General features: G+C 40.5%; 1 protein-coding gene across 4 annotated transcripts in view; it reads left to right on the top strand.

The window, feature by feature from the left end:
* TANGO2 (transport and golgi organization 2 homolog) overlaps window positions 1-27,693 on the top strand; it is a 239,535-nt gene that overhangs the window by 133,672 nt on the left and 78,170 nt on the right. The gene's annotated exons all lie outside the window — the stretch shown is intronic.

Raw genomic sequence — 27,693 nt, 5'->3', positions numbered from 1 at the left:
CCCCCGTGTCCTCTGGGTTGACCGTAAAGAGAATAACTCAACACCAAGATCACTATATGGACCCCTTCTATATTTGAACATGTTGATCATATCCCCCCTTATTCTCCTCTTCTCAAGAGTGAATAAATTCAGTTCCTCTAATCTTTCCTCATAGCTGAGCTCCTCCATGCCTCTTATCAGTTTGGTTGCCCTTCTCTGTACTTTCTCCAGTTCCCCAATATCCTTTTTGAGAACTGGTGTCCAAAACTGAACTGCATATTCCAGATGAGGTCTCACTAATGATTTGTAGAGGGGCAAAATTATATCTCTCCCTAGAGTCCATACCTCTCTTAATACAAGAAAGGACTTTGCTTGCTTTGGAAACCGCAGCTTGGCATTGCATGCTATTATTGAGCTTATGATCTACCAAAACCCCCAGATCCTTCTCCACCACGGATTCCCCCAGTTGTACTCCCCCTAGCATGTATGATGCATGCATATTCTTAGCCCCCAAGTGCATAACTTTATATTTATCAACATTAAGCCTCATTCCAGAGACATTCCTCTAAGGATTTATGCCATCTGGCACGGGGGGGGGGGGGGGGGGCTTGAATTGCCAGGAGTGCTGTTCCCCTGTTGGCTGGCTCTTTTGGCCTTCCACGGGGGGAGGCCCTAATACACTGGGGGTGGTTTGTGGGTGGGCTCCGTTCCTCATAACCATTAGCTCCCTTAAGCTGGACTCTGCTATTAGTCTCCCCTTTCCTTGTAGTTCTCCCAAGTGGATACCTCATACTTACGGCGTTAGTCGCATTAATAGTTGCCCCCCCCCCTTTCCATTTCCATTTGATATTAACAACTGTCACGGAACGTCCCACACTCCGCTTGAGTGCTTCCGTCATATACCACTTCCTCCCAGTCTGTATACAGATATCAGATATTCCAACCTCTCTGAGCACAAAACAAGGCAACACTTGCTTGTTGCTAACATGAACTCTTTTTATTCAGAACCAGAATACAGTCTTATATACAGGAGAAGATGAGGTTCCACCCTCCTGCTCATATTACTCTAACAATACAAACGTAACCTAATTAACCTAATTAACATGAGCTAATTAACTAATCCTTTATACAGCCCAGGTGACTGAGACATGACCTTTTGCCCAGACTGAGTTAATTATCACAGGGCATTTTCTCACAATAGCAGCAGCTTGAATAGGAGTCGTCCCGTCTCCTACATTGTATAGAGGACAATGTGATCAGCTCATTCAATTAACATAAACACAGGTAGTTGGAGTTGATGACACCAGCATCTCCTCACAGGATGTGTCCCAACAGTATGAATCAGTCTTATCAGCAGGGGGCTGCTGAAGGAATCCCCCCTCCCTCTACAGGGACACAAATCCCAAATGACCACAGCAAGGAGTTCCCAACAGAATCAAACAACATACAATATATACATATATACATGACTGAGTCCGATTAGTACAGTTCAGACTGGATTTCTAATTCACCTCACAAAGCGTATTGTTACATTGAAAATCCAGGGCCCATAATCAAAAGGCAAGAGGCTTGCATTCAGTCCTCTCCAACAGCCTCTGTCCCGGCTAGGTCCACGCTGAACACATCTGAGGCCTAACTGACTTGTTCTACCTGTGGATTGCTAACGCATGAACTGCAGCTGTGGAATTTCTTTGAGGGCAACTTTAGCTGATGTCACTCCTGGGCCCCCGCTACCTGCACCTCACTCCCTCTAACATGTGCCTGCAGTTCGAGCAACCTTTATCTCCCTGGGCCCCTGGGGGTTTGTATTCCTGTTCAGATTGTTGGTCGAGTTATCTTCTCCATTGGTGACTTTATGTAGGGGCCAGATATTCCAGAGACATGCCTCTAAGGATTTATGTCATCTGGCACGGGGGGGGGGGGGCTTGAATTGCCAGGAGTGCTGTTCCCCTGTTGGCTGGCTCTTTTGGCCTTCCACGGGGGGGGGGGGGTCTCTAATACACTGGGGGTGGTTTGTGGGTGGGCTCCGTTCCTCATAACCATTAGCTCCCTTAAGCTGGACTCTGCTATTAGTCTCCCCTTTCCTTGTAGTTCTCCCAAGTGGATACCTCACACTTACGGCGTTAGTCGCATTAATAGTTGCCCCCCCTTTCCATTTCCATTTGATATTAACAACCATTTGATTACAGGGGTTTGAGGCCTGTCTAACAGAACCACCCTCCACTGAGACGTTATGTGACTGGAGACCTTCCGGTTAATGTGAATGCTTCTGTTATTCCACTAGGCAACCACATATGTGCATTTTACTCCTCTGTCACGGTGCCCCAAGGCACGGTGCGGCGACCATACTTATCTCCCTTCCCTTCTCCCTCCCTGTTTGTACATTGCCTGGAGCCTTATTGGTCTCTGCAGTTAGCCTGGTGCGCTATCACAGTACTGTGTCCGCTGTGATTTCTTTATTTTAGTGGCTATATTAAAGTTAGAACATGTTTCTCGACGCTCCCACTCCGTGCATCTCCAAATGTTGTTTTTATTGTTATTCGCTATTTGTTTTTTGCTGTTCCCAGCATCTTCACCATCCCCAGATAGGACGGACGCTTGCTCAGGTGCTCTATTGTACTCTAACAAGGTCCTTAGTAATATCTTGTAGACTATTTCTACCACTTCTACCGCCCCCTCTCTCTATTCCTCACTCTTCTCCTCCCCTTTTTTCTCCCCTCTGTGTCTTTTCCCTCCCTCTCGCCTGGGGTTGTCTGGTAGGGAATCCTGCTGACACCTCTGAGCAATCGCATACAGAACCAGGTGAGCCATGGGTCTCCTCAAGGTTACCTCGCTTAACGTGAGAGGCCTAAATGTACCAGAGAAGTGCTCCCAGCTCTTGGCTGACTTGTGGAAATGTAAAACCCAAGTTTCTTCCTTACAGGAAACACACTTCTGTGCTGCGGATCCCAAAATGGACTAACAGGGACTTTCCGACGGCATATCACAATCCTTCACCTGTCTCCAAGTCCAAGGGGGTTAGCATCCTGATGGCCAAATCGGTTCTTTGAGCGTTTGGAGAGATGCAGATGGATGCCCAGGGCATTTTTTACTGCTTAAGGGCAAGGTGTGGGACCTACAGGTCACTTTTGCCAGTGTGTATTTCCTGGACGCGACTCACTCGCAGTTTCTACGGGCACTCCTTCCTGAGCTGTTGGAGTTTGCGGAGGGGGTGCTTGTTTTTGGGGGTGATGTTAACTTTGCCATGGATCCTTTTATTAGAGGTCTCGCGTGGTTCATCTCATCTCCCCTACTCTCGCCTCAAGCACCTGAAGGCGGATCTGCACCTCCTTCACTTGATTGATCCCTGGAGATTACTACATCCTCATGATCGCCACTACTTTCTTCTCCCAGGTTCATCAGACTTAGAGAAGGCTTTCGACCGAGTGAATTGGGCATTTATGCTAGCCACCCTAAAGCATATCATACGGTGCGGGCAGACCCTGACATCCCAGGCTACCAGAAGACATCAGGACAGCACAAAGTGGCCGCATTTGTGGACGATTTGATTTTCTTTCTAACAGACCCGCTATCTTCTCTTCCAAAGCTGCTCCAGTCCCTACAGGTGTAAGAAACCCTCTCCTTTTTCCAAATCTAAGTCCTCTGTTTTAAACATTACAGTAGACAAGGCCATGGCCTATTCCCTGTGTTCCTCTTTCTCCCTCCGTTGGGCGTCCGATTCTATTCGCTATCTGGGAGTAGACATTACTCCGGATCCCGCTGATCTCTATTTGGCCAATTTCACCCCATTGCTCCTCCGACTTAGCTGAGCTGCTCCACTGCCATTCTCTCACCTTAACCTGGTTCGGTCGATGCAGCGGCCTTAAAATGACCTTGCTGCCTAAAGTGCTATATTTGCCGCAGGCCCTCCCTATACGTCTCCCGATGGTGTTTTTTTTTTAAAAAGGTGAGCTCTATGTTCCGTGAATTTGGTCACATCGAAAGCCGTGCCTTAAACTCCAACTCCTTCATCTTCCCAAACATCAGGGAGGGGTTGGCCTGCCTGATGTGCGGGCCTATTATAGGGTGACACATCCCACCAGGATAGTGGACTGGCTTTGCCATTCTGAAGCAAAACATTGGGTGGCCATGGAGATGGAGGACTCCCAATGATACGGCAAAGAGTTGGCCTTGGATCACTTCTCTGCCAAAAACCCTCAGGGACCATCCCACCTTTGGTAGCATGCTCTTGGATGCGAGGAACGCTTTCCAACACTCTTCAGTGTCATCAACACCCTCCCCCATGGTGCCTATACTGGGCAATTCAAAATTTGAACAAGGCCTCCAGTACCCTCACTTCCAACGATTGGTCTCGATCGGCCACCTTCATTTCTGTGATTTTATGGGATCTAATGGTCAGCTATCCCCATCTGCCTGTGCGACCGCTATTGACCCTCCGCTGGACTTTTGGAGCGGTCTCCAGATCCGTAACTTTCTCCGCCAGTGCTCTCGCTCTCCGTGCATCCTCCACCAGCTTATGGAACTGGAAAGTCTGTCACAGAAGGGAACCGATCCAACGTTGCCTCTCGAAGATATACACATACCTGATCCGCCTGGCGACAGGGTTTGTCCCTACATCCTTTCTGTATGGGAATCGGATCTTGATGCCCAATTTTCTGATTCACAGAGGGAGAAAATCCTTCACTTCGCCCAGAAGTCCTCCATTTCTACTAGGATCCAAGAGACCAGCTACAAGATTCTGACCTGTTGGTACAGGGTGCTCACTACTTTGCATCACTTCTACAATGCAGAGGGAACGATGCTGCATGTCTTTTGGGATTGTCCCAAACTTAGACCTTTTTGGCAAGAGGTGATCTGTACTGTCAAACACCTGACTAACGTCGATCTGATGGGTAACCCTGTGGCATGTCTGCTACATCTCTCTCAGAATGACCTATCAAGAAATATAAGGCCTCCCTTACAATCCAGCTATTAAACGCGACATGGCATGCATCCCCCGGTGTTGGAGATCTCAGAATCCGCCAGAAAAGTCCCTGTGGTTCTCTAAAGTCAATGAGCTTAGGGATATGGAGGATCTCACAGCCACCTTGAATAACCGGGAGGAGACCTTTCATGACATTTGGAGGCCCTGGCAACGTTTTGTATACACAGATGCCTATCTTCAGGGGGTTTCACAACCTGGATGATATCCTGAATTCTGCTTGACCACCCTAGGCGAGATGCTCTGTTTTCCTCCTCTGCATGTCTGCTCTTCCTTTTTGAATGGGATTCCTAGCCCCCAATTTGTCCCTTTTTTCTTTCTTCTCTCCCTCCACCCTCCTCTTACTCCCTTCTTTGTCCATTCACCCACCCCTTGTACCTGGCTTAGTCCTGGGTAATTTGTCACACCTGATTATTAATATGCACTATTTTTGTTTTAATATACCCCTCCTGGGTCATACTGGCCACCGGGATGCAAGGCTTCCCGGTACATTGTCCTGTTATAAATAGTTGCACAGTTGTTGGTATTTGATTCTCTGCTCTACTTCTCTCATGTCAGAGCTATATATGCCATATATGTCTTGTAAGCGAAGGGCTAGTTTCAAACCTGTACTGTTTTATATACCCATCTATGCCATGTTATACTAGGTCTGTCGGCATTTGGATGTTTTTATGAGACCACCTCGTTGTTTGAATATATGCCCTTTTACCGTTTTTCTTTTTTTCTTTCTGATTGTAAACTGCAACTTTTTGAAAATAAAAGAATTACAAAAAAAGCAAAAAATAAATGATATCAGGTGCTGGTTGACCATTGGTCTGTTTGGGTACAGCAGCTTTGGGAAGTGTGGCATTTTAGTAGATGCGATATGAGAGAGGACTGAGAGAGGGCAGGGGGGAGGGATAGAGAAGGGGGGTCCCCCCCCCCTCTATCCCTCTCTTGGGGTGGGAGTAGGGTGTACAGTGTAAGCAGGTAGAGGAGGGGGAAGAGAGATGGCAGACCAATGGGATTCTGCTGTGTATCACCACAAGCGATACAAACCTATTGAGGCATGGACCCTTAGATCATAAACGCTGAATTTCTAAGTCGGGTAGAACAAAGGTAACTCATTTTATAACCTTTTTGTTTGTTTTTTTGTTTGACTAGGTAAAGAAGGAAATTATTTAATTGTTACTTAGGATATATATAGTCTGTTTTTTGATTCTATGTATTATATTGAGCCTGGGAATGCCCAATAGGCACTGCTTTGTATTTCAAACCTTTGAAATTGAATAAAGTTAAAATAAAAGGTGAACATCCCCTTTAACAACTTGGTGACTGTAGGCCGTCATATGACCTCCCCAGTTTGTAGTTGGTATATCTGGATGATGCACTTGCTCCTCTAACCACACGCAGAATCAGGCCCCGACCGTTACAACCCTGGCAAACTGACAACACTAGAAATCTCAAGAGACATTGCCGTGCTCTTGAACGACTGTGGCGTAAAACCAAATGCCTGCAAGACTTCACCCTATATAAATCTGCCCTTCTAAAATACAATTCATGCCTCCATGCTGCCAAACAAGCCTACTTTGTCTCTCTTATTAATTCCTTGTCATCCAGTCCCCATCGGCTCTTCTCAACCTTTAACTCTCTGCTTCGTCCACCACCCCCTCTACCCACTAACTCACTCACTGCCCAAGAGATTGCCAATCACTTCAAAGACAAGATCGATGAAATTCGTGAGGACATCTCCACTGTGCGTACGTCTTCCCCACCCAACATACCTTGCCTAGCAGCACATTCAACATTCTCCTCTTTTGAATTGGCTACTACGGAAGAGGTTACAAAAATTTTCTCGGATGCCCACCTAACCAATTGTCCTTTGGATCTTGTTCCCTCACAACTACTATGGTCACCCTCTTCTTCTATCCTATGCTCCCGCACCCACATCTTCAATCTCTCCCTCTCTAGTGGCATCTTCCCCTCCCCTCTAAAACATGCGCAGATCACTCCCATTCTTAAAAAGCCCTCACTGGACCCTACCGACCTGAACAACTTAAGACCCATCTCATTGCTCCCATTCACCTCTAAACTTCTAGAACGCTTAGTCTACAACCGTCTTAGCTCCTACCTCAATGAAAATAACCTTCTTGACCCCTTACAGTTTGGCTTTCGCTCGCAGCACTCCACGGTAACTGCCTTACTAAAACTCACTAATGATTTACTAACTGCTAAAACTAACAGCCAGTACTCCATACTCCTACTACTTGACCTCTCTGCGTCCTTTGATACTGTTGACCACCCGCTCCTTCTCAATAAGCTACATTCCCTTGGCCTCCGAGATTCTGCTCTATCCTGGTTCTCTGCCTATTTATCACAGCGCTCCTTCAGTGTCACCTACAACTCTGTCTCCTCCTCTCCATTGCCCCTTTCTGTGGGGGTCCCCCAAGGCTCGGTTCTTGGACCCCTTCTCTTCTCTATCTACACCTCCTCCCTCGGTCACTTAATAACTGCCCATGGCTTCCAATACCACTTATACGCTGATGACACCCAAATCTATCTGTCTACTCCTCACCTCACTCCTTCAGTCTCCTCTCGCATTACTAACTTACTAACTGACACATCAGCATGGATGTCGCACCACTTTCTTAAACTAAATCTCTCTAAAACTGAGCTATTAATATTCCCCCCCGCCCGTGCACCCCTCCATGACTTTTCCATCAAAATCAACAATGCAACCATCAGTCCCTCCCCTCACGCCAGGGTACTAGGTGTAATCCTAGACTCTGACTTGTCATTTCAGCCTCAAATCCAATCGTTGTCAAAAGTTTGTAGAATTCACCTCCGTAACATCTCTAAAATTCGCCCCTTTTTAACAAATGAAACCACCAAGCTCCTCATTCACTCACTTGTTATCTCTTGCCTTGACTATTGCAACTCCCTTCTCATTGGCTTACCTCTCCATAGGCTATCCCCTCTTCAGTCTATCATGAATGCTGCTGCCAGACTTATCCACCTTACCAACCGCTCAGTGTCTGCCAACCCTCTACTCCAATCCCTACACTGGCTCCCAATCACCCAGCGAATTAATTTCAAAATACTAACCACAACATACAAAGCCATTCACAACTCTGCCCCGAGCTACATCACTAATCTTGTCTCCAAATATCATCCAAATCGACCTCTCTGCTCCTCTCAAGACCTCCTGCGTTCAAGCTCTCTCATCTCCTCCTCCCATGCTCGTCTCCAGGATTTCTCCAGAGCCTCTCCCTTCCTCTGGAACTCGCTACCTCCATCTATCCGGCTATCCCCTACTCTTGCTACCTTCAGGCGATCCCTGAAAACTCATCTCTTCAGGAAAGCCTATCACGTCTCCAACTAATCTCCTACCACTTCCACCAGCTCATTCCCCACAGTTACAACCTTTTGTACCACCTGCCCGACCCTATTAGATTGTAAGCTCTTCTGAGCAGGGCCCTCTTAATCCTCTTGTATTTTATTGTATTATAACTGTATTGTCTCCCTTTTATATTGTAAAGCGCTGCGTAAACTGTTGGCGCTATATAAATCCTGAATAATAATAATAATAATGCCTGCAACTTCAGGCATCATCCCAGTATCAGAATTTTTAGCTGGTGATTCCCAGTAAGGCAAAAGTGATTAGAGTGGCTGAACAGTCTCTCCATCACTTCTGCGGGTGGTGGAAGGGGGTGTCTCCTCCCATCTTTCCTGGGCTTTTACTCTTTGACCCCACAAACCAGGATTGATGAGTATAGTACTGAAATAGTATTGAAAAAATCGGCTCAGGTGAAGACACCTCTGGATTCCTGGACAGGCAAGTATTTGTAGCTGCTGACTTATTTAGTTTTTTATTCGCAGGAGCCTGGAGCTCCTCTTTAATTATAAGTGTATTTGTACGTAAAGTGTTCTTAGTCCTCCTGCATTTATGCTGCACTGCTACTGCCACTCTTATGTAAGCTGTGCCGCCTTGCAATACAGTGGGATGAGAACAGGGTTACAGGGGCTTGGATATGGTCAATGTAGCCTTTGCCAAAGTTGGATCACTGTTCAGGTGATGTTTCTGACTTATCTAGATAGTGATCTCGCGCAAAAGATAAATATCACTACAAATCAACCCTGTAATGGGATAATAAAAAATACTGCTAAAAAAAAAACACTAAAAAACTATCTCCACGTGAATGAGTGAATAACAATGATATAAAATATATATTAAAAAAAATATAAAATGTGCCAAAAAAAACAATATAGTGACCAAAATGTGCAAATAATTGCAGATGTGCAAAATAGCAATAAAGTATCAAAAATGTTCCTGAATTAATGTGAAGTAAAATTGGTCCCAAAGAGTAGAAACATATAAATTAATAAATAGTGAGGCTAGATAGTCCTCTGAATGGATGAAAATAGTTTTGCCGTCCTCACATCCTGATGTAACCAGTAAACATGATGAAAGAAAGAATGTCCATAATGTTCCTAAATGTTTCGTAAATAGCCTCTTAATGCTAAGGTCTCCCAGAACTCCCACCTTAATAGTAGACGTAAATAGCATCCATACATAAACAAAGATCTCCACAATCTTCTATGGGTAGGTGGGTTCTCAAGGTATTCCTCCAATGGGCAAGATGATCCGCTCAAATACCCCTGTTAGTTCAAAGGAAATGCCTCAGTAAAACTGGGGGAATAAAGCAAAGAAGCCTCCAATAGTGTAGTGTGCTATGTGCCAAACAATATATTAAAAAGGCAGAGTAAACTTACATTTAAAAGATTAAAAACAAACAGGGAACAAAATCGGAGTTATTGCTCGCCCTTATACATCACTTCCAGTGTGTGTCTGTCCTGGCTAATCCCTACGCGTTACGTCACGTCTCGTGACTTCATCTGGGGAACCGGATTGGTTCTGGAGCCATTCTTTAAATATTGTGTACCCGGAAATGATCTGGCCGCCATTTTCTCAAAGTTCACTAAATGTAAACATCGTGGCCATTTTGTTGACTATCTAGTATCGTTACAAGCGGCCATTTTCTTATAGTTTGGTGTCTGCAATATATGTAAATGCAGACCGGACTATGGGTATGTTACATACAGTGACTGAAATGTCTAAATTTAATATGGGCCATATATTAATAGGTGAAGATTAATATGTAACGAAGTGTCAACTGTGTCAAGTAGATCTATATTGTCCTCATATAGTCCATAATTGTATTGGGGCTGCTTCTTAATTGCTGGTTTAGTCGCACAGCGCAAACTAAGCAAGATGGTGCCCATATAAAATCGTGACAATAATGACATTAAAATATCTATATCTATATCCAAAGAAAAAGTCTCAGTTAAATACATATATTAGTCTATTTTGAGGAATGATTAAAAAAATCCTAAAATCAATAAAAATAAGTAAATATTGAAATATTAAAATATCAAAATGTTACAATAGTATTATAGTTAAAAATTACTGAGGAAGCAGTTCAGATCAAATTCTACATAAGTGTACGCATGGTATATATCCATTTTGATTCTTTTTGACTTATTATTCTAATTTTATGGCTTCCTCTTCATGCCTTTTTTATACTCTTCTATACCCCAAAATTGGAGATGTGAAGGATCTTTATTGTGTTTTAGTGCAAAAATGCTTCGATACATTGTGTTTAGGGAAGCCATTGATTATGTTTTGCACATGCTCCTATATCCTTACTTTCAGGGCTCTCTTGGTCCTACCAACGTATTGTAATTTTACAACTGTACTGAAGTACATACACTACTCCCTCAGTGTGACAGCTTATAAAATCGCGTATAGTATATGATTGGCCTGTATTCGTGGCCACAAACTCAGTTCTCTTTTTCTGAAATGTTTTTGAGTGATGGTAGGCATAGCAATTCCTGCAAGGATAAAATCCTTTTCCATTGAAGAAGGTAAATGTTGGTTTGGTTGGTGGTTCCACTACTGATTTCACAATTAGGTCTTTGATCGTGGGTGCTCTTTTATAAATAATATTAGGGCAATCGGGTAAGATATTTTTTGAGGTCCTTGTCATTTTTTAGGATATGCCAATGTCGCTGTATTATTTTGGCTATATCTTTATATTGGACATTGTAATCATATATACGGCATGGTGCCTCTTGTTGGAATTTCTTTTTTGGTTTGTTCTGTAGCATTGTTGTTCTATCTCATCCACATGTTGTATCTGATCCTTGATCCATGAGTCATCATATCCTTTAGCTTTAAATCTTTTACCGATTATTTCAGCTTGAATCCTGTAATCTTCGTCTGTCATACAATTCCTCTTTAGTCTAGTTAATTGTCCCTTGGGGATATTGTACAGCCACGGTTTAAAATGACAACTGTCGATTGAGAGATAACTATTGGCATCGACATTTTTAAAAAAAGTTTTGGTGACTATTTTATCCTCTTCTATACTAATATTTAAATCTAAAAAATCAATCGCCTTCTCATCTATTTTCCACACCAAGGAAATATTTTTATCATTGTTTAAAATATTTAGGAACGATTCCAAGGTGTCTCTATCTCCATTCCAAACTATAATTAGGTCATCAATATACCTCTTGTATAGGGTAAGTTCAGCAGGAGTGTCGGTGTAAATCGATTTTTCCTCCCATTCAGCCATAAAGGCGTATGCCACACCCGGTGCAAATTTTGCACCCATTGCAATTCCTATTGTTTGTAATAATTTTGATCATTACAGAAATAATGATACTTTAAGCAAAAGTCAAGGCATTTGATGATATACTTCCTTTGTTTGCATATCAAAGTACTATGGTTCCTAAGCAGCCACTTAATGGCTGAGCATGCTTCATGATGTGCTACAATCGTGTACAAGGATGTTACATCTGCTGTTGCCAATATGGTTCTGTCTTCTAAAACCGGTACATTTTCCAATAATTGTAGAACATGTTTGGTGTCCTTGAGGTAGGCTCGGGTTTGTTGGACTGCTGGTTGTATGAAATAGTCTATATACTGTCCCATCCTTGATGTTAGGGAGTCAATCCCATTTACGATGGGTCTTCCTGGCAGGTTTTCTTTACATTTGTGGATTTTTGGGACAGTATATATAACTGGGATCGCACATGACTCTGGTATTAGATACTTGGATTCTTTTGCATTCAGTATTTCTTTCTTAATCCCTAAATCTATCAGAAGTTCTAGCTCTTTTTTATATTTGGCTGTAGGATTGCCCAATAATTTGATGTAGGTATCCTCATTAAGTAATTATCTTTTTAAGTCATTTAGATACTGTTCTTTGGATTGCAGGACCACCGCTCCTCCCTTATCCGCCAGACGTATTATAATGTCTTTTCTTTTTGTGAGTAGTTGAATACCCTTCTTTATATGAATCGGATCCCTCAATTTCCTCAGTTTCAGAGACTCCAGGTCTTGTAGAACCAGTTTTTGAATACATCTATCTGTTGACTGTCCGACGTTTGTGGGTTGTATATCGAATTGTTGCGTAACATACTGTGGATGATTGTTGAGACATTTCTCGCTATATTTCCAGGTTGGGGAGGGTTGTGCATAATACATTTTTTGATGTTGATTTTCCTCATATTTTTGTATACCTATATAGGTGTCAAATTTATTAAGGTTTCTCACCGAGCGAAAAAGAGAGTAGTTGGAGAGAATGTTGTAAATTTGAGTGGTATACCTATCACAGCTGATGAACTAGCAGTACTGGATAAAGGTCTGAAACACGCACCGGTGAGAAACCTTAATAAATTTTACACCTATATAGGTATACAAAAATATATAAGGAAAATCAACATCAAAAAATGTATTATGAACCACCCTCCCCAACCTGGAAATATAGCGATCGCCCTAATATTATTTATAAAAGAGCACCCACGATCAAAGACCTAATTGTGAAATCAGTAGTGGAACCACCACCCAAACCAACATTTACCTTCAATGGAAAAGGATTTTATCCTTGCAGGAATTGCTATGCCTGCCGTCACTCAAAAAAATTTCAGAAAAAAAGAACTGAGTTTGTGGCCACGAATACAGGCCAATCATATACTATACGCGATTTTATAAGCTGTCACACTGAGGGAGTAGTGTATGTACTTCAGTGCAGCTGTAACTTACAATACGTTGGAAGGACCAAGAGAGCCCTGAAAGTAAGGATACAGGAGCATGTGCAAAACATAATCAATGGCTTCCCTAAGCACAATGTATCGAAGCATTTTGCACTAAAACACAATAAAGATTGTTCACAACTCCAATTTGGGGTATAGAAGAGTATAAAAAGGCATGGAGAGGAAGCCATAAAATTATAACAACAAGTCAAAAAGAATCAAAATGGATATATACAAGGCGTACACTTACACCAAGGGGTATGAACGTACAATTTGATCTGAACTGCTTCCTCAGTAATTTTTAACTATATTACTATTGTAACATTTTGATATTTCAATATTTACTTATTTTTATTGATTTTAGGATTTTTTTTTTAATCGTTCCTCAAAATAGACTAATATATGTATTTAAAGCGGGATTCCGGCCAGCGAAAACATTTTTTTTTCAAAATCAGCAGCTACAAACACTGTAGCTGCTGACTCTAAATAAGTAGACTTATCTGTCCTGGGTGCCCGTGATGTCGGCCGCCCGAGGTCGAGCCGTCCCTCGGCTCTCGGGTCCCGGCACCGCCATCCCTAGTAAGGGAAACAGGCAGTGGAGCCTTGTGGCTTCACTGCCAGTTTCCTACTGCGCACGCGCGAGCGGCGCAACGCTTTGTGAATGGGACGCGATGTGTTGTAGGACACACACAGTTCCCATAACACACCGCGCCCTATTCCCCAGAAGACAACGCGGGGAGCAGAAGACTGAAGATCACCGCGGTGTAGGAAGAGGCAGATTGTGAAGACTGCCTGGCAACAGCCATTTCATGTAAGTAAAAATTTTTTATTTTTTGGGGGTTTTTTTTGTGCAATTTTCTTTTTTCAGGGTGGACCTCCACTTTAACCTGAGACTTTTTCTTTGGATTTAGATATTTTAATGTCATTATTGTCACGATTTTATATGGGCACCGTCTTGCTTAGCTTGCGCTGTGCGACTAGACCAGCAATTAAGCAGCCCAATACAATTTTGGACTATATGAGGATAATATAGACCTACTTGACACAGTTGACACTTGGTTACATATTACTCTTCACCTATTAACATATGGCCCATCGATTTAGACATTTCAGTCACTGTATGTAACATACCCATAGTCCGGTCTGCATTAACATATATTGCAGACACCAAACTATAAGAAAATGGCCACTTGTAACCAAACTAGATAGTCAACAAAATGGCCGCGATGTTTACATTTAGTGAACTTTGAGAAAATGGCGGCCAGATCATTTCCGGGTACACGATATTTAAAGAACGGCTCCACAACCAATCTGGTTCCCCAGATGAAGTCACGAGAGGTGACGTAACACGTAGGGATTGGCCGGGATAGACGCACACCGGAAGTGACGTAAGAGGGCGAGGAAAAATGCAGATTTTGTTCCCTGTTTGTTTTTATGTATTAAATGTAAGAGTTTACTCTGCCTTTTTAATAAATATATTGTTTGGCACATAACACACTACACTATTGGAGGCTTCTTTGCTTTATTCCCCCTGTTTTACTGAGGCATTTCCTTTGAACTAACTGGGGTATTTGAGCGGATCATCTTGCCCATTGGAGGAATACCTTGAGAACCCACCTACCTATAGAAGATTGTGGAGATCTTTGTTTATGTATGGATGCTATTTACTTCTACTATTAAGGTGAGAGTTCTGGGAGACCTTAGCATTAAGAGGCTATTTACGAAACATTTAGGAACATTATGGACATTTTTTCTTTCAACATCATGTTTACTGGTTACATCAGGATGTGAGGACGGCAAAAGTTTTCAACTATTCTCATCCATTCAGAGGACTATCTAGCCTTACTATTATTTTATATGTTTCTTCGCTTTGGGACGCATTTTACTTCACATTAATTCAGGAACATTTTTGATACTTTATTGCTATTTTGCTCATCTGCAATTATTATTTGCACGTTTTGGTAACTATATTGCTATTTTTTTTGGCACATTTTATATTTTTTTTATTTCATTGTTCACTCATTCACATGGAGATAATTTTTTAGTAGTATTTTTTTATTATCCCATTACAGGGTTAATTTGTAGTGACATTTATCTTTTGCGCGAGATCACTTTATCTAGATATATTTTAGTGTTTTGTGATACACTTTCAGGTTTTGCTGCATTTGATACACTAATTTTACACTAATTTTATCACTAGTTTGGTCACTAACTACATTTCTAGTTACTCTCAGTAGCGCGAGAGACACACACACTTTTTTAGATGTTTCTGACTTGCTGTCTCTGTCAGTCCCATAATCCCCTTAGCAGAAACCATTGTTCATGCGACTGTCCACAAATTTCAGTTGGTACAGCAACAGATGAGCTTTCTGCATGTTCTTGTTTAATTTTTACTGAGCTTTAAAAAAAAAAAAACTCAATTTAAACATTTGTACTTGCCTGCTTTAATATCTGTAAATACCTGTGCTCTTCATAGTACCCTGTGGAGTTAGGCTCGGTTCATATATGAAAAAGTATAACAAATCGCGCTACCCTTAAACAATATATATATATATATATATATATATATATATATATATATATATATATATATATATATATATATATATATATATATATACGGTGGGGATGGAAAGTATTCAGACCCCCTTAAATTTTTCACTCTTTGTTATATTGCAGCCATTTGCTAAAATCATTTAAGTTCATTTTTTTCCTCATTAATGTACACACAGCACCCCATAGTGACAGAAAAACACAGAATTGTTGACATTTTTTGCAGATTTATTAAAAAAGAAAAACTGAAATATCACATCGTCCTAAGTATTCAGACCCTTTGCTTAGTATTTAGTAGAAGCACCCTTTTGATCTAATACAGCCATGAGTCTTTTTTGGAAAGATGCAACAAGTTTTTCACACCTGGATTTGGGGATCCTTTGCCATTTCTCCTTGCAGATCCTCTCCAGTTCTGTCAGGTTGGATGGTAAACGTTGGTGGACAGCCATTTTTAGGTCTCTCCAGAGATGCTCAATTGGGTTTAAGTCAGGGCTCTAGCTGGGCCATTCAAAAAGAGTCACGGAGTTGTTGTGAAGCCACTCTTTCGTTATTTTAGCTGTGTGCTTAGGGTCATTGTCTTGTTGGAAGGTAAACCTTTGGCCCAGTCTGAGGTCCTGTGCACTCTAGAAAAGGTTTTCATCCAGGATATCCCTGTACTTGGCCGCATTCATCTTTCCCTTGATTACAACCAGTCATCCTGTCCCTGCAGCTGAAAAACACCCCCACAGTATGATGCTGGCATCATCATGCTTCACTGTTGGGACTGTATTGGACAGGGGTGCCTGGTTTTCTCCACACATACCGCTTAGAATTAAGGCCAAAATGTGGGAGGAGAGGCTTCCGTCGGGCCACTCTGCCATAAAGCCCCGACTGGTGGAGGGCTGCAGTGATTGACTTTCTACAACTTTCTCCCATCTCCCGACTGCATCTCTGGAGCTCAGCCACAGTGATCTTTGGGTTCTTCTTTACCTCTCTCACCAAGGCTCTTCTCCCCTGATAGCTCAGTTTGGCCGGACGGCCAGCTGTATGTAGGGGTCTGGTCGTCCCAAACGTCTTCCATTTAAGGATTATGGAGGCCACTGTGCTCTTAGGAACCTTAAGTGCAGCAGAAATTTTTTGTGTAACCTTGGCCAGATCTGTGCCTTGCCACAATTCTGTCTCTGAGCTCTTCAGGCAGTTCCTTTGACCTCATGATTCTTATTTTCTCTGACATGCACTGTGAGCTGTAAGGTCTTATATAGACAGGTGTGTGGCTTTCCTAATCAAGTCAAACCAGTATAATGAAACACAACTGGGCTCAAATGAAGGTGTAGAACCATGTCAAGGATGGTCGGAAGAAATGGACAGCACCTGAGTTAAATTTATGGGTGTCACAGCAAAGGGTCTGAATACTTAGGACCATGTGGTATTTCAGTTTTTCTTTTTTAATAAATCTGCAAAAATGACAACAATTTGTGTTTTTCTCTCAATATGGGGTGCTGTGTGTACATTGAGGAAAAAAAATGAACTTAAATGATTTCAGCAAATGGCTGCAATATAACAAAGAGTGAAAAATTTAAGGGGGTCTGAATACTTTCCGTCCCCACTGTGTGTGTATGTGTGTGTGTATATGTATATGTGTGTGTGTGTGTGTATATGTATATGTGTATGTATATATATATCTATCTATCTATCTATATCTCTATATATATCATTTTAATATTATATCTCTGTGAAAATATGTATAAAAACCCACGTGATAGTAATGACATACAAATGGTGACTTAAATTAGATGAGTTGATATATGGCGTGAACCATAAATAATGTCCAGTGATCTAAAAACATCAAATTAGCAAACTATCAGTAATCAATGAACACTATAGTGTGGTTAACACCAATAAATTAAAAATTAATAGTAAAATGGCATAAATCAATAACAACAATAACAAAAGTCCAGTGATCGATACACAATAATGTCAACCAATCAGTGATCCATAAACAATATAGTGTGGTGAGCACCAGTGAAAATAAATTAGAGTCCAACTCAATAACAAAAATCTGTGAATCGGTTCCTATTTCCCAATAATAAGTGAGATCCACCACCACAGGTCAGCGAGAATGCGCCCTTACCGGAATACCATGATCCCCCATCAGAGGATCAGGAAAGGCATGTGTTGTACTAGACCCCGGCTCCATGGGACGGCAAACAAACACCAAATGGCAGGAAGTCACCTAAGGCAGCTCCGCTGCTGCCACTTCCAGCAACATCTCCTCTCTACTTCCTCCCAAGTTGGGATCATGGTATTCCGGTAAGGGCGCATTCTCGCTGACCTGTGGTGGTGGATCTCACTTAATGGGAAATAGGAACCGATTCACAGATTTTTGTTATTGAGTTGGACTCTAATTTATTTTCACTGGTGCTCACCACACTATATTGTTTATGGATCACTGATTGGTTGACATTATTGTGTATCGATCACTGGACTTTTGTTATTGTTATTGATTTATGCTATTTTACTATTAATTTTTAATTTATTGGTGTTCACCACACTAGAGTTTTCATTGATTACTGATCGTTTGCTAATTTGATGTTTTTTGATCACTGGACATTATTTATGGTTCACGCCATATATCAATTTAATTCACCATTTGTATTTCATTTAGGGCTGCAACTAACGATTATTTTCATAATCGATTAGTTGGCCGATTATTGTTTTGATTAATCGATTCATCGGTTAATAACCTTAAAAAAAAGTGTGGTGTATAATTTAGTTAATATGTAAAGTTTTAAGAAAGGCAATTTATTCTTAAATATCTCTATGCAGTGGTAAATAAAAATAGGCAACTATATGGTTAGGGAGCAAAATATCTAATCCACCCTGAGAATAACAGACAGAAGAGATATACTGTATATACTATAAGAGGAGATATACTGTATATACTATTAGAGGAGAGATAAAAATGTTTGTTCGATTTTCTAATCGTTAGTTGGGTCAAATCGACTTTCATTTTCAACCACAGTGATGGTTAAATTTGGAAATAATAAAAAACGTCTTGGTGAAAGGAATTATCAGACAGTGTATGTGGTTTTCGTTCAGAAATTACAATTATTTTAAAAATAGAATGTTAAAAACAAGTGAAAATTTCAAACAGCATTCTTTCATTCATCAAATGTACAAAGATTTTTCGTCTGAATATTCTCATCTGAAAATTGATCGGTGTGGCCAGCATAAGGCTCGGTATACACCTATGCAGTTTTCTTTTGATCTGTTTCTGCAGTGCTCTTTGCTGTGCGTTTTGATTTTTGCGCACGTGATTTTGCTGTGATTTGCGTTTTTGTATTTTTTTTGGCCAGTTTGTTGTTGGGCAGATTAAAAAACACAAATTGCTGCAAGAACGCACTACATGCTTTTCTGCAGCTTCTCCATTGAAGTATATTGAACCAAAAAAGCACTGTTTTGCGTTAAAAAAAAGTCACTGACGCTTTCCAAATACGGAGCGGCTGAAAAAGCATAGATGTGAACGTGTCCCATAGGAAACCATGTAAATGAACTGTAGTCCGTTTCTGCAAAAAGCACCAAAAAACACATAGATGTGAACCAGGTGTAAGACGTTTAGTAACATAATGGGGTTAAAAAAAAGAATATTAGACCTTTATAGTACAAAAGAAGCAAATAATCACTACTGTAAGGGGTTAATTTTTTTTTACTGTAGAACTGTGAAAGAAATAGTTACAGTAGCGATTATTTGCTCTTTTTGTACTGTAAAGGGCTCATTTTAGTTTTTTTCTAACCACATTATGTTACTGGCCGATTAATCGATTATGAAAATAGTAATCGATTAATTTCATAATCGATTAGTTGTCGATTAATTGATTAGTTGTTTCAGCCCTAATGTCATTACTATCACGTGGATTTTATATACATATTTTCACAGCAAAAAAAAAAAAAAAAAAAAATATATATATATATATATATATATATATATATATATATATATATATATATATATATATATATATACATATATATATACATATATATATATATATATATATACATATATATATATATATATACATATATATATATATATACATATATATATATATACATATATATATATATATATATATTATTAATGTTTAAGGGTAGCGCGATTCGTTATCCTTTTTCATATATGAACCGAGCTCCACAGGGTACTATGAAGAGCACAGGTATTTACAGATATTAAAGCAGGCAAGTACAAATGTTTAAACTGAGTTTTTTTTTTTAAAAGATATAAAACTGCATTCAGTAAGAGAATGGAGCTGTAAGTGAGGCTTCATACCTAGGGACTGGGAAAATTAGGGACCAGCAGATACAGATGTTGAGAGCTTTTGTCCTCCAGGCTAAAGCAATCTTTCTGGCTTGTACATTTCAGGGGCTTGAGGGATTCTAGCTGAGTATCACTGAGTAGCGGAATCTCAGAGCAGATGGTAAATATTTACTCAGCGTTTCACATTGAATGACTATCCGCACCAAAGACCATAGGGTAAAAACAGCTCATAGGATCGTTCTGTGTGTTGATGAACATTAACGGTATTACAGCTGGGTAGCTTGATGCTTCTTTTTCAGTATTGTTGAATACTAGCTTCAGTATTTTTAATAACAGCTTACAATGGCAAATATAATGCTTCATTAAGCATTTACCAACTTTAACAAAGAAGTAAGCATCAAATAGTTGTGTTTAATGTGTGTTATATAGTTTAAAACACACCTATTATAAAGGATTACATTGGCATAGCTCTACCAGACCGCATAGCCAACCTGGTGTACTCACTTTTCCCCACTATAGTTAAAGAGGAGGGGGGCAGAACTTCCAAGGCATGGCACCACGGTGCAGTCTCCCGTAATTGGGGAAGGGTAAACCCAACCCCCCCCCCCCCCCCCCCCCCCGAAAAGTGCCAAATGTGGCACTGGAGGAGGGGAGGAAGCAGATGAGCGGAAGTTCCACTTTTGCGTGGAACTCTGCTTTAATACAACCTAATCACTTCATTGACCCCTAACCCTATGATTTAATGCAACAGTAGTCCACCCCTCTGGTACTATACCTTCCCCCCATGTTTGTATGATCCTTGTTGTTATTTATTATTATACAGGATTTATATAGCGCTGACAGTTTGTGCAGCGCTTTACAACAGTAGGGCAAACATTATAATTCAATTCAATACAGGAAGAATCCGAGGGCCCTGCTCGTTAGAGCTTACAATCTAGGAGGGAGGGTCAAGTGATACGAAAGGGTAATAACTGGCGGATGAGCTGATGACGAAAATAAAAGAACAGTCGTTATGGGGAGGCAGGGTAGGCTTCTCCGAAGAGAAAAGTTTTCAGGGATTGCCCAAAAGTAGGTCGATTTGGAGATCGTCTGACAGATTGGGGTAGGGTATTCCGGAGGATGGGAGAGGCTCAGGAGAAGTCCTGGAGGCGAATATGGAGGAGGTGGTGAGGGAGCTAGAGAGCAGGAGGTCTTGGGAGGAATGAAGAGGACGATTAGGTTGGTATTTTGAGACTAGGCTAGTGATGTAGCTAGGAGCAGAGTTGGGGATGGCTTTGTAATCTATTGTTAGTATTTTTGAATTTAATTGGGTGAGTGGCAGCCAATAGAGGGATTGGCAGAGAGGGTTAGCAGACGCTTTGTAAGGTGGATGAGTCTGGCAGCAGTATTTATGATGAATTGAAGGGGGTGGTCTATATAAAGGTAAGCCAATGAGGAGGGAATTGCAGTAGTCAAGGCGAGAGATAACAAGGGAGTGAATCGGGAGCTTTGAGGTTTCATTGGTTAAGAGGGGACGTAGTTTGGAGGTGATGTATTGTAGCAGAAAGTAAAAAAATATATATTTTTTTTTCATACTTGTCATTCTTCTTTTGTTTATAGCGCAAAAAATAAAAACTGCAGAGGTGATCAAATGCCACCAAAAGAAAGCTCTAATTGTGGGGAAAAAAAATACATCAATTTTGTTTGAGTACAGCGGAGCACGCCTGCGCCTTTGTTTGTCAGTTAAAGTGACGCAGTGCCGTATCGCAAAAAATGGCCTGGTCATTAAGGGGGTAAATCCTTCCGGAGCTGAAGTGGTTAAAATCATGAATGCACTTCTGCTCTGCACATGCTCATTTGCTCTCTATTCTTGGCACTGTGCCTATAATCAGAGCAATTTGAGACCAATCAGCTGACAGCTTTTAGAATTTACTGTTGCTGAAGGGGAAAAAAGAAACCGGAAGAACATAGACTGTGATGGGGAATACAGTTTAGAGAGGGAGAAAAGAAAAGCAGGAGAGGTGACAGGGAAAATTCGTCTGCCAGTAAGACACAAGAGAGATAAACTTGCAAGGATAGTGTCTTATCTTCTCTCCCTGATTTGCTCTCCTTTCTCCTTCATGGACGGCCTGTGAACTTCAGCACTGTAAAGCTTCTGTCAGCCTTCCTCTCTAGCTAAGCCAAGACATACAATCAAAGCTGAAAATGTACATGTTTTAATTACAGAAAGTGATGTGTGGTTCTTAAAACAAAGGAGAGGGGGGAGAGATTCCATTAAGGAAGTGACGGTTTTGGTCTTCAACAAAGTGGCGACCTCCAAAAAGAAGAAACAGGAGCAATTATAGAAGCAATTTAAAGCACACACTATTTTTTGTAGTACAATTAATAATGTGGAATGTATGTTCTTTTGTTAAAGAACCTTAATTGTTATCAAGCTGTTATGGGTAAAGTTCTGCTTTAGGCTGGGTTCACACTAGTGTGAGTTGGATGTGGATTTCCCCGCATCCCAGGAGATTGTGACCAGCTCTTATACATCTCCGGAGCGGCTGTGGTGTGAATTGCACAGGAGTCCTGTGCGTCTTTTGGTCCATATCAGCTCTGAATTCAGCCAAAATTTCATGCTGACATCGGAACTGAACAGGGACACACTGGACCCCTGCTGTGAGCTGCTCCGTGCTGCGGTGTGAACCCAGCCTTAATTGTGACTGGCTAATTTATTGTTCAGCATCCCAAAATATCTCAATCAGGAATACCAAACTCTCACAAACATACTTCAAGTCCAGCCATTAGTAGCAGCTATTAAGACCATGTGCTTTGCTTGCATTGCAGTCTAAAATAGCTTGACTGTGCCCCCCCAGTTGTTATGACATTGTGCCTAGATATTAATGCTCTTGGAAGATTGTGAGACGTGTTAACACAAGCTTCCCTAACAAAAAAAAAAGTAGCTGTTCTTGCTGATTGTAATACTAAAGTTGTGACCTGCAAGGGGGTACCTGAGAAGTGGATGTGAAAAACCTTGGTTTAGGCACATGCTCGTAGGTTGAGGTCCTATTTAAATTATTGCACTGCATGCATTGCGTTGCCAATAATTTTGAATGAAAGGCAGTGCACACGCATTTCAGCTCACTGCAAAACACAGCAAAGCACCATAGTGCATTGTGGTATGTTGTGTAAAAAGTTTTGTTACATATCCAACATTCAGGACATTTTGGTACATTGATGTGCAGTGGGCTGCCTTAACCCAAGTTCCTGAAACTGCACTGACCTCCTATTTTGAAATCGTGCTACTTAAAGTGAAGTAGCACGATTTCAGAGTGGCATCGATGTGAATCAGGGCTTAACGCACATATATTAACACACTGCAAAAATGAAAATAGCCTCTTAATCACCAGTGAATCAGAATTTGTAAATCAACCCGAAGACAAAAAACATTTTGATGTTTTCATTGAAAGACATTTCCATTTTAATTGTTGATTACCAGTTGTGTTGAACATATAATATTCATCCAACTCCTACAACGGCTTTAGTTGTATTTGAAACCAATGGTGTTGTATGCAGGTGCTCTAACTTCTAGTAATCCAGTTTTACCTCTGTGAAGAATATTGTAAAATGTACTTCTGTTTTTCAGTAACCTGTGTTTCCAAATTGATTTGCAGTCAAAGACTGCCTGCAGCTAATAAAACACAACTGAAGATGCAAAATCTTTTGGCAAACAGGAGCGGTTGTTTGAGCCATTTAAATGCCTGTAATGAATTCTACTGCTCATTCACAGCAATGCTAACCAGGTCATGACTTTCTCATAAAATGCCTTGCAATGGCAGTAAAAAAGGCACAAACACTAAGGATTATCTTTCTTTTGATAAATGTGGAATTTTGCAGTAGGTGAAGGGGTGGTGATTTGTGTTCTATGCTTTTTTTTCTTTCTACATCTGTAAACATTGTAAGTATTCAAAACTCATGGCGGTCAACTGAAACTGGATTAATAATTTACAGTTTTCCAAACATGTTCGTTAACCCACATTTTAGGCTGAAAATACAAATTATATGAGCATAAAATAAATGTAATATTTACATATCTAGTATATTACTCAAATTAAGAGGATTTCCTGGACTACTGTATAAGAATAAGACTACAGACATGGCTTTTAATGGAAAACAGAGGTTGTAATTTTTGTACAGTAGATGAATCATGGGGTATGCTATTAGTTGGAATACCATTACAAAAATGTGTAAAGTGGAACTCACTCCAGGCAAACAGGAAAATAAGTTGATATACATATACAGTTGTGATCATAAGTTTACATACCCTGGCGGAATTTGATTTCTTGGCCATTTTTCAGAGAATATGAATGATATTACAAAACATTTCTTTCACTCGTGGTTAGTGTTTGGCTGAAGCCATATTATTATCAAAATAAAAAACTAAAATAATATGGTTGCCGCTTCCAGTTAAGGGCGACAAGACAGCACGCAGCCATGAGGCTATGTCGGAGCAGCGGCAGAGAATTTTTTTATTTGCAAATCAGCAGCATGACCATGGTTATTCCATACTGCTCCTTTTTATAAGTGCGTTCCTGAGAGTAAAGAGTAGTACTCAAACTAACAACTCAGAATCAGCACAGATGAGTTTAATTCTCCCTATGAAACAAGAACAAAAATTAAAGTGTGGGTTTACTAAAAAATGTGGAACATAGTCACCCTTGCATAGTCAAAAATTGTCAAAATCCTTTTAGACACACACACACACACACACACACACTTTTTTTTCCCCCCTTTTTGCATTAGGCTAGATGTTAAGGATATCCTTTTGAGTTAAACTACATTGCATATAGTAAAACTCTCATAGGAACAGGGACTGCTAATAATGCTTCTGTCACTGTACCATTAGCTAGAGTGTTTTATTTGTTATGATAGGTTTGCTTGAATATTCACAAAAAAAAGGAATTTCCACAGCCTTGACAATGCAATTTGGAACACTTCACGACTGTGCATTTACAAATATCTTACAGAGTATCATTAAGGAATATTATTACTTAGTAGTTGTTTTGTTATTATTAGACTTATTATTTCTGTTGGCTCAATCTTGATAACCATTAAAAGCATGGCAGTGCAACTTCCTGATGCGTAAATAGTGCCCATTAGCTCACTGAGGCTTATAACAAAGAACTCTGCTGGGAGGAATATAGTAGACAATTATTGTTAAGTGTGTCTGCAAACAAAAGCCTGCATGCAGAAAAGCCCTTATACTTTGAAAATATATACTTGATAAATATTTGCATTCAGACAGCCTAGGAATACACATTGTTACATGGCAGAATTTTTGATGATGGCCTAAATGCGTATTTAGATTTATTAAAATACTTAGCAGCAAGAAGTGAGCCCTGTACTTCTTTTTTGGCTTCATTCCACCTTTCTTACATGCTGTATTTATCTGATACAAGTTCTATTTAGTTAAAAATGTATATTGGGTTTTACATTTTGGAAAAATAGAGTATACTGATCCATGTCATTCTCAGAGGCTGCTATGTATGATAGGCAATATTTATCAGTCTTTTTAATCTGATAAATTTGTATTGAAAATTTTCAGCAATTTACAAAACAAAAATCAAGAAAATCCAAATCCTCCTTCCTGCCCTAATACATAAAACAAAAAACAGAATGTATTTTGTGCTTTTACATAAGGACTATAGTTTGGCTTTACAGTGGATTATCCCATAGACTGACATTCAAATAATTCAAAATAGTCAGAAACATAGTTTGCCAATGTTTTATCCCTGGCTCATACAGTATAATCACATCAGTATTGTACAATATTAAGGAATAATGTGTTAGAGTGGAGTGGTTATATGTAGATTACATTACTTCGTAGTTTGATCATAAAAAGTGAAAATGTTCAATATAATAAAGATCTATGTACAAAACTGCTCAGGCATGGTGACCACTGGTAATCTATTATACTGAGAGCAGAGTTTTATATTTATGGTTCAGTCATAGATTAAAACAAGTTCTCAGAGCCATATTAGAGGTATCGGTCTCCTACAAGTGAGGGTGGAGCAAGACCTGGGGTGGTAAGCCATACATTCCATAAGGATTCTAATCTGCCCAGTGGTGGCTTCACGTGTCACTACTGTTAATAGTTTTGGGCTGTCTGGGGAACTAGAAAGCTATTGGTCAGCGTGTGTGGACACAGGACCAAGTCTAGCGCACCATCATGGCCCTGTCAGTGCTGGCCAATGGCTTTTTTGTGGGGGGGGTCGCTCAGCCACCCAGAAGGAGATCTAGAACCTTATCAAGGTTAGAATGGGCAGCTGCTACACAGTGAGGCTGAAGATGGAGTAGGAAAAATGAACAGCACCCTTTATTGCCCTCACTGCTTACCACAAATGCAAACATTTCCTTGAGCATCGGTGCAAGCTTTTCCTTGAGCACCAATGCAATTGCTTTGAAATTCTGCAATGAACACCAATGAAAAGCTAGTGTTGCCACTGAGTACCAATTGTATATTTTATGTATTTCTTATATTTACATATTTTTTGCTATAGCTACAACTCACTGATCACACTAACATCCTGCAAGCTGTAGATCTGAAAAAATCAGGGATTCCCTGAGATTTTAAAAAGTTTTAAAGAGTTCCTCAAGGGTAAGGCCACATGCAGACTTGAGCTCAAAAAGGCTGCTTTTACAGGCATTTAGGCTTTTTTTTTTTCCTGCCTCTAAATGCCCCCTCCGTGTTAACCTATGCACAAGCAGGAGTTTAGAGACAGAGATTTTTAGAGGCAGAAAAAAAAACCCATCACTTATGCTTCAGGAGAGGAGCTTTTGAGCATAAAAAAAAGCTCAAAAGTGCCTAAATGTACATTAATTCTAGGCACATTTCTGGCCACTAAAATGCGTTAATTCGCAACGTGCATTTTTTTTAAAATCTTATTTGATTTTTTTTACCGTTTTTGCTACTGCTAAACTCCTGTAGGAGAAAAAAGTGGCAAAAGAATACAGCGTGCATGAAGCCTAAAAAGGTAGAGAGGCTGTTCTAACCCACTCTCGCTCTAAACATGCAATCTTTTTCCTGAGCACCAGTGCTAAGTTTATACTCTTCTGAGCACCAATGCTACTTTTTTTTTTTTCTTTTAATGCTGAGCACCAATGCAGACTTTTCCCTAAGCACCAGTTTATTTTATTTTTTATTCTATAGCGCTGTCAATTTACGCAGTGCTTTACACACACACACACACACACACACACACACACACACACACACACACACACACACACACACACACACATATATTATAACATTTACATCAGTCTAAGGTCCCTAAATCACATTCATACATACACATACTAAGGCATGTCTTTGGTGTGTGGGAGGAAACCAGAGTACTTGGAAGAAATCCGCACAGACAGAACATGCAAACTCCGTGCAGGTAGTGTGGTAGTTGGGATTCGAACCGTCAACCCTAGTGCCGCTATAAGAAGCCATTACAAAATGCAGGTTACAGTGCATCAGTCTGCACTGGCAGGGTGGGACAGTATGAAATATCATCTTTGCAATTTAATGGGGTCCTCTTTATAGGGGTAAATTGTAGGTAACAGCATGGTTGAAATTGTAAAAAAAAAACTGCAATCAAAAACAGAAGTAGGTTGCTGCATTAAAAATGGCATGGAAGGAACCACAAGTTAAGTGTCTTTGCCAGCCTCACTAGACCCTTAGGCTGTCACTGACATCCAGCTTCCAAGCTGGAGTTGTGCAAGGCTTCATTAAACAAAGACTAAATGAAAGCCCTGCAGGAATAAGGCTCTGTAAATTTGGGCATAAATGTATAGA

This window comes from Aquarana catesbeiana, linkage group LG01 (genome assembly GCF_042186555.1).
Source record: "Aquarana catesbeiana isolate 2022-GZ linkage group LG01, ASM4218655v1, whole genome shotgun sequence".
Classification (NCBI taxonomy): domain Eukaryota; kingdom Metazoa; phylum Chordata; class Amphibia; order Anura; family Ranidae; genus Aquarana; species Aquarana catesbeiana.
This window is presented reverse-complemented; position numbering and strand designations above follow the sequence as displayed.